General features: G+C 25.5%; 1 protein-coding gene across 1 annotated transcript in view; it reads right to left on the bottom strand.

Moving 5' to 3' along the window:
* The window catches only part of LOC132943702 (uncharacterized), a 263,660-nt gene that overhangs the window by 198,493 nt on the left and 50,041 nt on the right, over positions 1–15,126 (bottom strand). The gene's annotated exons all lie outside the window — the stretch shown is intronic.

A 15,126-nucleotide genomic window follows, 5' to 3' on the forward strand; every position in this document is an offset into this window, starting at 1 on the left:
AACAAGATGAATTATATTATAATATAATTAATAATAATATAAATGTATATATTTTGAAGATATTTTCTTGATCATAACAAAGATGTATTTAAAAATATGTAAGTAGGAAGGAATATAAAAATAAATGTATGAGTTGTATTATTAGTTTGCTTACAATGTTACCGTATATTATACAAATATTATATTACCATCATACTATATAATCACTGATCGAGTATGCAACATTAATAGGTACTAAAGCTAGTTTAATTAATTAATACAATTTCTAAATAATTGAACTAATTAAATAAATAATCCATTTTTTAAAATACACCTTCAAGTGAACTTTATATTTTATTTTAATAGTATCGAATTGTTGTGCTCATGTTCAGCTTCATGCTAAAGAAGCTAAGTGTATCACTATAAACTTTATTCTAGTCAACTTGATCTGTTCTTTATTTTTATTTTTTTATATGTTTAGACGTTTGTTGTAAATACCGTGTAATTTTTTTACAGACCGTTAAATCCAAAAAGTCCGTGCTTTTTAATATTGCACGTAGTAATTCCTCCCTCCATTTCACTGGTATTCATTTTATTTATCCAATATACCCCAACTGACTAGTATCTAATATCGCATCGTTTGGTTCATTTGCTCTTGCTATAACCTCCATCTCACACAAAGCCAACCACAACAATGTTACCGGAAACGGATCCAGTGACAGCATTGATTTATTTTTGAGACCTAACATTGTTTTTACCATTGATTTTTTTTTTTTTAGATTTCAGTTCAAGTTATGTTGTAACCATTAACTACAAAGGTCGATGATTAATAATAAAAATCTCGCTGCTTTCAATTCTTAAGACACACTAACAATAGCAACAAAAAAAGTATGAACAATTTTAAAGTTCAAAAAATATATACAATTCATATAGTGATCGTTTTTTTTTCACTTTAATTGCCAAACTAAAGATATCTCAATGATTTAAAACGAAATATGAATGTTGATGATACTTCACCATACTTCTATATTAATGCAAAACAGACGTTTTTAAAAACCAAAAGTTGTTTTAGTTGTTTAAATATATTTTGCTTTGTCCTCTTTGTTCTATAAAATATATTAAAATTAATTCTAGGAAGGTTTCTTAATTACAATGTACTAACTATCAATATTAATGAATATATTTTATGAAAAAAAAAATTGTTCTTAGTTTATATACCTTCTTTTATTATTTTTAAAACTTTTCTATGCCATAATAAAAACAAATAAAACTCAATATTTATAGGAATCTACATGTGTGTAAAACATTATTATAACTCCGAAAGTAAATGACAACATTTTGATAGATAAAAAGTGGAAAAGTTGTTAACTTCTCTGTTATCCAGTATGTGTCGAGATGATTGAGTAAGTCACTGTAATGTATGTTTCAAACATATTCCACGTGTCCTGTACTCCTGTCCATACTCCTCAAATCTATGTTAGGTAATTTAAGTTAAAGCGTTGGTTACAATAATAAACTCTAAATAAAACAAAATGTACAAATAATAATAAGCAGCTGTCGTTAAAAAAATCAAGGCCACAATATTCGGGTGAACCGAGTACCATTCAGTATAATTTTTCGAATGTAAGCATGATGTAGCATTACAATTTAAAGATACCCAGTACGGTTATATAGGCACCACTAAATTTTTGTATCTTATTTTTTCAAACCATTTTTTCTATATTTTTTGCTTTGTATTTATTGTGTTTCTTAGAGTTACTGCTATGAACGAAAAATACTTAAAATAACTGTAGTTGGTAGTTTACAAAATATGATAAAATCTCAAGTTATCGTTGTATTAATGGGTCACATGGGGTTCAAATACAAGACGAAGAAAGTTGGACAATGATAATATAAAATATACAACCTTACATTTATTAGGACTGTGCTTTCTATGAGCATACAAGTCAACAGGTTCAATGCACTATCATCTCAACATAGGACCACCACTCCAGCAATCCAATACCACGTAAGACGAGGACGTCCTCAAGACTTAATTATTTAATATCTCCATTACATTGTATATTATTAGGCTACTAATTACTTAATTACTACTCCCACCACTTTATTACAATTAGTAGAACTAAACATTGACATGATATTATGTTTCATCCCTGTATAATATATAATATTATGTATATAGGGCAAGATGGAAACGCCTTACATATTGTATGAAAGTGATTTACAATTTTTACAATAACCAATTTTTTCTTGAGTCATGATACCTACTTATATAATATTATGAATAAAATAGTTTTGTAGTATAAAAGTTTTTGAATACTATCAGTACACTTAATGATATTTTTATTTTTTATTTTGCTATTGTAAAAAATACAATATTAGTTTCAAATAAACTAGCAGATATATTATAATATATTATTATGTTTTACTTATATATATTATTTACATAATTGCTTACCAATTAGCTATTAGCCTATTTGTGTATTTTTTCATCGGCCAAATTCAAACAAAAACTATTTTTCTACACCTTTTTTCCTTCATTTGACCCAGTTTCCCAATTTTAGGTTTTTATGCTGTCTCTACTATTCACTGAATTAAGCTGTCACTGTAGATTTTAGGTTTTTTTTTTTGTCAACTCAATTTCTTATATACGTCCAACGCTTTTATTTTTTATTCGAAATTGTTCATTTTCAGTATGGTTTAATTCACCTATCACTCATAATTCTTTATGTATTTGCTGTTATGCTACTAGTGAAGAAAAAATACCAAATATTTCTAAAATAATTTCATTTGCATTTAAAAAAATACAATTTATTATAAACTAATACTTTGTATATATATAACATTAAACAATTATAATCAGAAAGTAATGAATTTATAAAAATATGTAATAATATATAATTGTACAATTTAATACACTTTTATCAAATTGAGAAGTCTAAAATCCTAATATAACAAAGCAATAATAACAATTCATTTTTTCTTATTAAACTCAGTAGCGTACCGAGGAATTTGTTAAGGATTTGGACCAAAGATAAAATGTCTTATAACTTTCACGTAATGATTAATATTAAATGAATAGTTCATACCTTATGATGTGCTATACTACTATAGGTACCTATTATAGTTATAACAAGTTGACTGCCTTGTGTATCATATGTGATAGTTGTAGTACTTGCAATTATTGCCTTTCATATTTTATATAAACTTGCCAATTTCGTCTTGGGTATCACTATGATACTCACAAATGTTCAAGATTACTTATTTATTTATATCTGGGGAAATTCCCATGCCAGAAACTCTTATAAAACCAGGTTTGTGAAACTACTAAGTGCATATATGATACTCAAGTCAGTCGTGGCTAGATCAGTGTAATTGGCAGGGTAGTCTACTTGTTAAGATCAATAATGGATAGGCAAAAATAATATAATAATACAGTGAAACTTCCATTGAACAAACTTCCGTTGTATGACATTTTTATTTAACGAAATAATATGTCTGAAAACCAAACCAAATTAGAACCAAATTTATTTAATCATATTTAACGAATTTCTCTATAATACGATTTATTTTTTTGTTTCCCATGAGACTTGGTCGGTCATATGGATGCTTCACTATATAATATTTTTATATTTTAGTCACCTAATAGTTTCTATTCAGATATAGTACACTATTTGTAGTAATATTATTTAGATAACGAGAAAACGTGGTTTTGACTTTTGAGAATAATATACAATGTATTATTTAAATGTTATTAAAACATTTACCTATTATTATATATTATTAGTTATGATTTATTACCATTGAGTACATTAATATATACTATAGTAATATATTCTCAATTATATAACTGTATAATAATGTTTAATAGCTTAACTTATTCTGTGGTATAGCTGATTTGAAGTTATTGAAAAATATTTTAACTATTCTCATCACTGCCACGTAGTCAGACATTATACGGTAGCCCATATTGGACTAAACCAGCCCTTTAAAATGTATCCGGATCGTCCAAGGGCAGCACAAGTATACATTAAATTCCCTGTGCCTTGGGTATACCCCTGATTTAATTAATACATTTTTTTTCTTTATTAATAAAATACACAATCTTTACGTAATAAGGCATAATACAAGTATGGGCTATAATACAAAAGGAAGAAAATCTTGAATGAAGAAGCCACCCACTGATGTCACTTTCGCCTTTTCATTATTAATAAAATTATTTTAAAGTAAAAACCCATAATATAAATTACACGTGATAATAATAATTAATGGTAGTTGTTATCAAATACAAATGAATAATACATATTTTAATTATGAGTTGAAGATTCAATAAATTAAATAATAATAAGTAACTAAACTACAATAGTACCACCTATATCTATGGCCTGGACTCTAAAGTTTAATATACAGTGTTAAACAATACATAGGTACTAATGATATTAACTTGAACCAAAATATAACAGTTAAGTCATGGTACAAAAAAAAGTTAAAAATCTCAAGGACTCAAATACTTCATCTTAATTCCTAATAAACATACCAACGTGTAGAAGTATTTTATGGACGAGAATATTTTTAATTTAAATATCAACTGACACAAATGTAGTTACGGAAGCTGGAGGGAACAAAAAATTTGACAATTGATAAAATATACAAATATGAAAAACAGGGTAGCAGTCAGAAAAACCGAGTATTGATCACTCGACTATAATATTAGCATAGGAAAGTGGTTAGTGTTGTCCTCAGATACTAAATTTTTAAATACATAAATAAATTATCACATTTAAAAACGTTGTACGTTACTACGTTAGTAATTTTTCTTTTCACTTTGACAAACTATTAAGAATATTAAAAATATATACCTTTTCAAAATATGTACCGTAAAAACTCAATTTTAAAGGTAACACCTGAAATTTTGTAAGCATTGCTTCTTACCAAAGAAATATTAACAGATGAGATAATTCAATTAATAAAAATAAAACCAGATAATAAATACGCAAATAAATTCCTTGGTTTGCTCACAGAGTTTAAAATGTACAAAGTTGTGTTATAAATATTTTATAATCTATGGTTTTTGATAATATCATATTGATTAAAAATATTATATTTAAAAAATAACCTAGTGAATAGAATGTTCAATGGACGTGGAATGCAAATATTCTTTCTAGTTCCAGCAGGATACGGTCTAAATGTGAATTTTTATTATAGCGCTCGTCGCTCGGTGGTACATTTTTGCATTTGCCACGTCGTTCAATGTCTCGTAATTGCTTACAGTATGCAAACACTATTTGTTGGATATTTGAGAAAAAAAATTTTTTAAAATATCTTCCTTATGTATAACATAAATACATAATATTATTATATCGCGTGCGCATATAATATTGGTATTAATATAATATTATCATCATTGTTTTATTGGATATTTTGTAATATACCTACCTACTCACTTGTGAGATTTATAATCGAAATACTATTGCTATATTATGATCGTTACATTTGAACTGTGAACGTACCTTCAGCTTAGAGATCAACATTTCCAAAAAAAAAAGGTTTTCCGAAAAAAAAAAATTGTAATATTAACTACTAAAGTATTAACTTTAGTTTATTAAGTATTTACTATGTAGTTATTTCATATTAGCTATTAATATTATTTAATTTTTACCAATTCACTAAGTTTAAAAATACAGGTGATTTACTTTCGGGGAATACACTCTCCCACATAAATACCAATTTGATATGTAACTATGTTATTTTTAGAACAAATATTGAAATATCCGTATAACTATTTTTAATAGTTTAATTTTAAATTTGAATACAATAATACATTGATAACCGTATTGGCAAATGTGAAATGACAATGACAGGTCTCCTTATCTATTTTTTTAAATGGTTTTTTTACATAGATTATTTTAATTTTCCGAAAACTTCGGTTTTTTTTTCGGAAATGTATTATTTTAATATTCTCCAATTTTTCCACGTTTTCCGAGGCTGTGGGAAAAAAACGATGTTTCCGGCATTTTGATCCCTACTTCAGCTGTTACCCATCATTTGTGATAATAAGTCACTGCCACCTATAAAGTATGAAGTAGGTAGCTATTACAGGTGTAACGTAGAAGACACGAACGAGTATAATAAACGAATAGTAGGTACAAGACATGACGATAAAAACATGTTCGTTTGAAAATGATGTTATAAATATTTTATGCATGTCAATGATAATATGACGCGCCAATTTTTACGAGGAAGATTATAAAATTCAAAATAGAATGTATTTCTGGGGAAATGTTTAATCATTCAAACATAATATTATTATAGTCGACCGGAAAGAGAGACAATACTACTAAAAACGGAACATATACAACACGAAACACTGTACTTATTTGGCTAAAAAAGACTACACTTTTCCTTAATGTGAATAGATAATAAATATAATAATGGCTTGAACTTGACATAAATATGCGATTTCTTAGTGTATTTTTGCGGTTCGGAATAATAAACGACGGTTATTTGTTTTGCGTTGTTCTGTTGACCTACCGATGGCCCAAAATGTGCCACGTGTGGTTGGTCGAAGGTCTGTTTTGATAATATTGTAATACGTCGGAAACATAATATTTCTTTTTTTTTCCATTAGTTTTTTAAGGCCAGTGCCTAAGCTTTACACACTATGGTAAAATTATGAACGTTTGTATAAAGGTAAACGTAAAAAAAAACTTACTCAAATCATATTCATAACGCAAGTGGCTTAGAATATAACAATATTATTATATAACACCAAAATACTATGGTCAAACAATAACGTTTCTTATGTGTGGCAGGAATTAACACTAGGTTTGGCGTAAACGTGATTGATGCCTGCACTTTTTCGTGGTGGAAAAAAAACAATACATTTTATCCGTACGAAATAACACAGAAATAAACAACAAAAACATTTCAATTCTCAAAAAACAGTCGAGTGTAATTCGTCATTGGGTAGGTCACTGCAGTAATGGATGTGTTGAATTTGAATTCAATAATAAATCATTGCATACGATGAAACACGATTCTGAGTGGAGACGGTCTGCAGCCTTCAGCCTATATTTCTAATAATTTATACCGCAAATACAAATTTATTTTTCTATTAGTAGTAAGGTTGGTTGGACTAATTTTTGCAAAAAACAAATCGTATATATTAAGTAATAATAATCATCATATAATATTACTAGCTGTTATTAACTCATGAGTCACTATGGTAGAACGATGTGAGATTATATAGGTTCGTGGTATAAATACATTTAAATTAATTAAATTAAATTTATTGAACACTGTATTGTGAATTGTGAATAACATAGTAGTATAGTACCAGATACCTACGTTATGCTGAAAGTAACGGTTCTCAACTACTTATTTTTATTGAATTACAACAAAATAACAAAATTGGTACATTACATTATACTAGATACAAAAACATGCATGAATGGTTGATCTAAATTATTATGGTGCTGAAATTGTAGATATCCTACCAATATAATATTATTAATATTATTATTATTATTATTATTATAAAGTTGTGTTATACATAATGTAAGTGTATCAATACATGTATAATATACTCGTATAGTACATTAAATTAAATTGCTTTCAAAAAGGTAAAATTGTTTTCATCAACGTGTTTTCACTTTTTTTTTCCTTAATCTTCTGTCAGTTCATTATTTTTTTTAATCGTATGAGTTAACTCAATATTTTAGTAACCACAGTTTAAATATTATAGTCATTTGTATAAAGATTATACCGTTTTATATTATCATTATGAAGAATAGCTCGAAATAACGATGACATTAATGATTCCTATTATACACGATCTTAAAAAAGCCCAACTTACCCAGCAATGGAATTAAAATGCAGAAATAGTATTTATTTATAAGTATATATTTTTTTTTAATAAAAAAAATGATATTTTACATGGATTGGATAACTAAATAGTTAAAACAGTGTTAAACTTAAATATTATTGATGTTGTTATAACTGGCCCAAACATGCATGATTTAAAACAACAAAAAAGGACGTTTTGTTCTATGCCTAAAAAAACTATTCTTCATTTTCATTGCTTTTTCGAGAAATTGTACGATAGATATAAATTAAAATAAATAAAAAAAACCGTAAAAATGTCACTATAGCAATATTATTATAGTAGATTTCGAGTGTACTTTGTCAATCGCCATTCAGGAGGTCGTTCATCGCAATGGCTGCGTTAAATTTGCATTCTATGATAAGCCATTATAATAAGTAGGTACCACCTACCTTCAGAAAAAACGATTCCATTATCTAAGAATCGAAGAATTTATTATTTATAATATAAACATTCAGTAAAAATTGCGTGTATTTATAATTTTTTAGAGTTACTCCAAAAACCAAAATCGATTACAGTTTTTCCTTAATTTTTGTTTGGTTTTCCCTGCATTTTTGAAAACAATTGAGAATTTTAAATTTTGACCTCCTGAATGCACAAACTTTCCCATGACTTTCCCATCGAATAAGATATACTGTTGAAGAAAATCTAAGTAGTTTTACTACCCCAAACGGTGATGACAGACACAAAAACAAAAATAATTTAAAAAAAAAACACATCACTGTAAAATCAATATATTCATCGCTCCGCTCAGAATCTAAAAAACTTTAAAGGTTAGGTTTAGTTTTTAAATGTATATAATTAGATTAAAAAGGTTTAAAATACTTTTAAAATTATATCTAGTAAGAGATACTAGCTTAAACTGTAGCTAAAAATTGCAAATGGCTATTTTTTTTCCTATCTCAATCATAACAAAATGTATTTTGACAAAATCGGTTATTTCGTAAATATTTCTATTTTACAATTGTATCTTTTTAGTTTTACCCAATTATTTGGAAAAGTAGTTAAGAAAAGCATTTCATACATTGTACTCGTAGTGCCAACATGTTACAATTTTCTAAAAGAAATTATCCTTAATGTTGAAGTTAGAAGCAATTCTCTGATCAAAAAAGATTCGAAATACATGATCAAAAAAAAATACGAAATAATCATCACTCGCTTGCTTGGAGTCCAAAAGAATTATACGATTTTTTACTATGGAATTTTTTGTATGTACACCGTTATATAAATACATATTTTGTAGATATGTAATTGGTTTCTGAAAGGATTTTTTAAATGTGTTGAAAGCACATACTGCATTTGGTTTGTAGGTTAATAAATAAATCTTCAACAGTTTAAACATTATTAACTTTCAAATAAGATAATATGGTGCTTAATTAATGTAAGGTAATATAATATACTGTGGTGAAATAAGGGCCTAGTATGTAATCATTAAAAAGTAGTTTTGACTTTTGAGTGCTGAAACGAGAAACGTGGAACAACCCACTGCTCTCCCCTATTATATCGTATAATATTTTTTTAAAGTCATTAAGTACTTTTACCGTTTTTACCATTTCTCTGACTTTACTAGTCACTACAATTAGCAATGATTATCGTATTAATACTTATAATTGTATTTTCATCTCTAAGCCATGGATAAATGATATTTTGTTATGTTTAATGTTAATACTACTACTACATCCAAACATGCAGTTTAAAATTTGAATGTTTAATAATACATAATAATATTATATGTGATAAATTATTAGTATCAATGATACTAATGGTAGTCTAAGGTACATTATTATCATAATATTATTTTTATTAGTAGGTACTCAATCATACAATTAATAAATAATTAATCGATACCAATGTTTGTTATTAGATTCTGAGCGAAGCGATGAATGTATTGATTTTACAATGATGTCTGTGTTTTTTTTTTAAATTTTTTATTGTGTCTGTCATCACCTTTTAGGACAGTAAAAGTGCTTGGATTTTCTTCAACAGTACTTTTTTTGATAGGAAAGTGAATCTAGTTGGTACTTTGGGGCGTCAAAAGTAAAAATTTCTCAGTAGTTTTCAAACGCGACGTGAAAAACAAAAGAAAAATTAAGGGAAAACGGGAATTTTTGTGCAAAATCTGTTTTCGAGAAAATATACCATGATAAAGTACCATATAAAAATATTAATATTTTTAAATAATGTATACAATATATTATTAACATTTTACAAACCAATAATTTTTTATTTTTTATTTTTTATTTTAATATCACATACAGCTTGGCAAGCAGAAAGAGACAAGAAATTTATATTTGTATTCATATATTATTATCTATTTTTAGTTGCGCATGGAAATAAATTAACAATACTTTATTGCAAAAGCGGGTAGTTGAAACCGTAATTTATTGCAAAACTTCTAACTTTTTGAAGTCTGTTTTTTATTACCTGAAAAATTATTTTTTGTTATTTATGTCGTAAAAATCAAATATTCGACCACCCATGAATTTTTTTAATAACGTTTATACTATGTCCGTACATTTTACTAAAGTTTTGGCTTCTTAAATAGAAATAAAATATCTGAAATAATATATTTTAAAAGGATATATTTTTCAATTAAACTATGTCTTAATGATTCTTAGATCTATAAGTGCTGTAGTACAAAATGTGTAATTCTACATCGTAGATCTATAATGATCTATTTTTTTAGCACAATAAAATAGCTCCTACAATGCCTCATCATAATAGCCCCCACAATGGTTTTATAATTGACCTAGAAGATGATTTGGAAGAGTTAATTTTTTTATATTTTTTAGAAAATTGTGAAAACTAATGAAAAGAAAAAACCAACTCTTAATATCGATCACTAACTATCACAAAACCCATTTCCATTTTTGTACAATATAATATATCAACTTAAAGCCTTAACATTATTTCAATTATTTGTTTAAACTAGTTATTTACCATCTTACTACCGTTAGGCGGAAATTTTTTTTAGATTTTATAAACTAAACGTATAGTTTGGTTATCAAAACTTAGTATTTTAGTAAAAATTTAATGTTTTAACAGTATTCTAACTAAATTTAAATTATTTGGAAACTGTTTGCAATAACAGTGTTGGTCGATTAAATTTCAAATATAGTTAAGTGTTTTAGATTTGGAGTGAATCAATGTATGAATTAGCTTAACAATGATAGTGAGTTTGTAAGTAAAGTTAGGAAATAGGAATATATTGATTTTTAAATGGTTTCAGAATAGTACTTACTATCATTTTATGTGAGGAACTTTTACAGAAGGGGGAAGAAAAACCAAAAAAATGTCTATACATTTATAGTTCTAAAATAAACGGTATTTGAAACAGTTTAGTATTGTTTGATTTCGTCAACTGTTTCTATGAGTACAATAGAAAATTATAAATGAATGCGTACTACCAATTTATAATATTTATTTAAAATATAATAGGTACTGCAACTAACAATATTAAAGACTATCCAGTTCAGATGTAAGCTATGTAAGACGAGACACTGTCCAACAGACTGTTTATGTACGGTGTTGGGATGGTTTATTATTATAATTATTAGTGATTTGTTATAATGATTTATAAGTTATAACTTATATAAGTACAAATTAAAAATTTTTTTTACAATATAAAACCAAGATGAAAAATACGATTCAACAATTTCAAGAAATGCAAATATTGAAAACTTTTGAAACATAATTGGACTATTAAAGTGAGTATACCTAACCAAAAATGTCATTATGAGTCGGTACAAACTTTTTTATTTGATTTACTGACATGAAATTGATAAAGGTTGAATATTGATCGATGAAAAATCATTTGGATTCAGTAGCCGTTCATAATACCTACCTCAGCACACTATCTACGTTCGTTAGTCCTCCCGCTATACAGTGTAGACCCGTTAATCGTTATATCATCGTTGTGTATTGTTATTTTTATGAATATAATGGCATGATATCCGTATTTTATTGGTGTCAGAGAATCATGATTTATTACTATTAAATCTATACATCAATAAGCGTTTCTTCGTTAATTTTATATTTTATAATAATAATATTTAAATTATAAAATTACTTAAAATTATATTTTACTTAATTGTAAAACACAAAATATTTCTAAAGTATTAAGAAAATAAATTAAATATATCTTCAAGAAAATTGTAACTTATTAAACTTATAAACATAAAAATACCTTTGAGTTATGAATATACTTTTTCTCAATTTAAATGTGGTTAAAAGTATTTCAAACATTAATCCAAAGCCAAAAACTGTGATTTATATTTCTTGATTTTCTTATTTTATTACAATAAAATATTTTTCTTTTGCTCTAATTTTAATTATCAAACGAAATAAATTTAAACTAGTTTTTTTAGGGTAATAAGTAATAACTAATAGTATAACTATTTCAAATGCCACCAAAGAAATAAATATTTAAAAAAAAAATTATCCATACAATATTTTCTTTTTTGTTACACTTTATTTGTATGATAAAATAATTTTAAATACTCTCCAAAGTTAAGTAAAAGTAAATATTATTTAATTCAATTACTAGTATCATAAATAATTTTATCATATTATATAAATTGAATATAATATTAAAATACCGTGTCACCTATAAAAAAATATTAATATTTAAAAAAAAACTTTACACAACATAATATTATAGGTAATATTTTATGTGTACAAATTATATTTTATGCCGAAAATTAATGTCCATTCATAATCGAGTACCCAATAATAACTAAAATAAACCGTTGAAATGAAGAATTTGTGTTTTTTTCCTATTACAATACATCATTGATTATAAAATAAATTACTTCAAGTATTGCGGTGAAACTTTAAAACAAATTTCTTATTTCATTATAGGCTTTATCAGTTTTAGTTTATAGTTAGCAACGTGCCAAAAAAAAAAAACTTTTCTGATTACTTTACTACATTTATATCATGATTTCGTTATCTTAAATATTACGTATCAGCCAAAAAATAATAAATTACTTAAAAATATTACTATATATCGAAAGTCTATGCGTTATATTTATTTACTAGTATATTTAGTAGACGACATTTTATAGGGATTGTCATTTTTTATCATTTATATTAATAATTAACTGTCTAATAAAAAAGAATTTATTATTCTTGTGAATTACAAAAGCTCAAACTAACTATCATTTTAATATATTATACCTATGTAACAAATTATGAAATTATGATAAATTTATATTATTTACAATAATATTTTAAAATCATTAAAGGCTTATATCTCGCAATTACAATTACTATTGGACCTTAAAAGCAAATTAATTCTTAGTACACAAATTAAAATTAATCTACATCTTTCGAATTTTTATTTAGATACAGGTACATCAACAGTTTCAAAATTGTAATTTAATTAACAAATTACAGGAAAAACTAATGTTTCTCATATTTAAAAAAAAAGAAGTTTGTATATGTGTGTTATCCCTTAAATGGTTTAAAAATATGATCTTTAAGCATTGTTAAAAATGTGAGTGAGTATATTTGATTAATCGCTGTATAGTGAATACATTGAACAATATTTTTTTTGTCATATAATATATTCTTTTTGTTATATACCAATCTCTCTTATAATAAATGATGGTTTTAATCATAAAATTATTATACTTAATATTTATTCATACATTTTTTAAAATCGTAATTAAATTATTCACCACAATAATGTTGTGTACAACGGGAATAACTAAAAAAAAATTATACAATTTATGATGACCTATATTTAGGTATATAATTTTGACCAATAATTTATCTTATTAAATTATTGAATTCCATCTTATTTATAATTTTCTAAACTTTAATTTAAATTATTGGTCAAATATCAATTCTATTAATTAATTTCCATAACATAAATATTTTTGTCATAATTCATGTTTTCGTCATCACTCACATCAGTTGCTAATCTCTTATTTTGTTTATAATTTTCAAAGACCCTCCCAATAGTTCGTTTTTATATTTTAAAAATTACATTTTTATTTTCTACATAACATTTTTGTGTAGTGACACGTTAGTACAATAATATCATTTACAGTTAACTCCTTAAACAATAATATTAATTTAAAAATATTAGGAAAATCTCTACCTTTGTTATTATTATTTATGGAGTCGTATTGTTCAGACATAAACAATGTTGGTAGACATCATGTTATATAAAATGTTTTATCATACGGTTTTCCCGACTAATTCTGGGAATAATTATATTTGTGTATGGTATCGACCAGATTTAAATGAAAAATATTATAGATTTCAAATAGCTTTATCGTCAAATAAATATTCAAAAAAACCAGACATATCATTGTAAAATCAATAAATTTATTGCTCCATTCCGAATCTAAAATGAGTTAGTCTATAAATTCATATCGAAACTGTATAATGGGATTTTAAATTTGAGAGTCTAATAATGTTTTAAGAAAATTTAAAAGAAGCTAGGTACCTATAACTCATTAAAGTTAGTTCCCAACGTGTATAGGTCAAGTTTAATTGTAAATTACACTAAACTTGTGCAAAATATAATTAATAATATTATATTTGCAACAATATCGTTTTTTTTTTTTTAAGTTTCTATATATTCGTTGAACAGAAACTTAATAATCTATCAGATAAAACCATGATGTATTCTAACTATCATTTGTATTTACAAGACTACAATAATTCGAATTCGTAACATAGCTTTTAATGTTAAATTGAATACAGCAGGATTCATTGTTGTTGAATAGTACAACCATAAAGTGTGCTTTTCTTGTTCTTCAGCTAGAAGACAATTCAAAGTAGAACTAACAATGAGCTATGAAAACGTATAGAATAACGAGAAAAGCATAACATAGGAAGACACTTTGTTGAACACACATTTTGATGTTTATATTACTCATAGAATTATAGTTTAAATTATAATATATTATAATAGGGTTAAATTAGAAGAGTAGTTAAATTAATAATGTAGACTCAGTCAATGATAAATTAATTTAAGTTTAATGTTTTTTATTGATCTTAAAAATATAATATGTGTTTATTAAATAATTTTGAAAACAATACTATTTTTATATGTGTTAAGTTCATAAAATGCATGTAATCAAATAATTCTGAATTATATAATATCATAGCAAGACTACATTTAAACTAATTGTTTTTGTTTTTATTATAACGGATGCTTATTATTATTCTTAATTCGTGGTTAAGTATTTTAGTTACTTAACATTAATTAAACTACATTTTTAACAACGACATATTTTCTAGAGATGTTG

The sequence above is a fragment of the Metopolophium dirhodum genome, chromosome 4, assembly GCF_019925205.1.
Source record: "Metopolophium dirhodum isolate CAU chromosome 4, ASM1992520v1, whole genome shotgun sequence".
NCBI lineage: Eukaryota > Metazoa > Arthropoda > Insecta > Hemiptera > Aphididae > Metopolophium > Metopolophium dirhodum.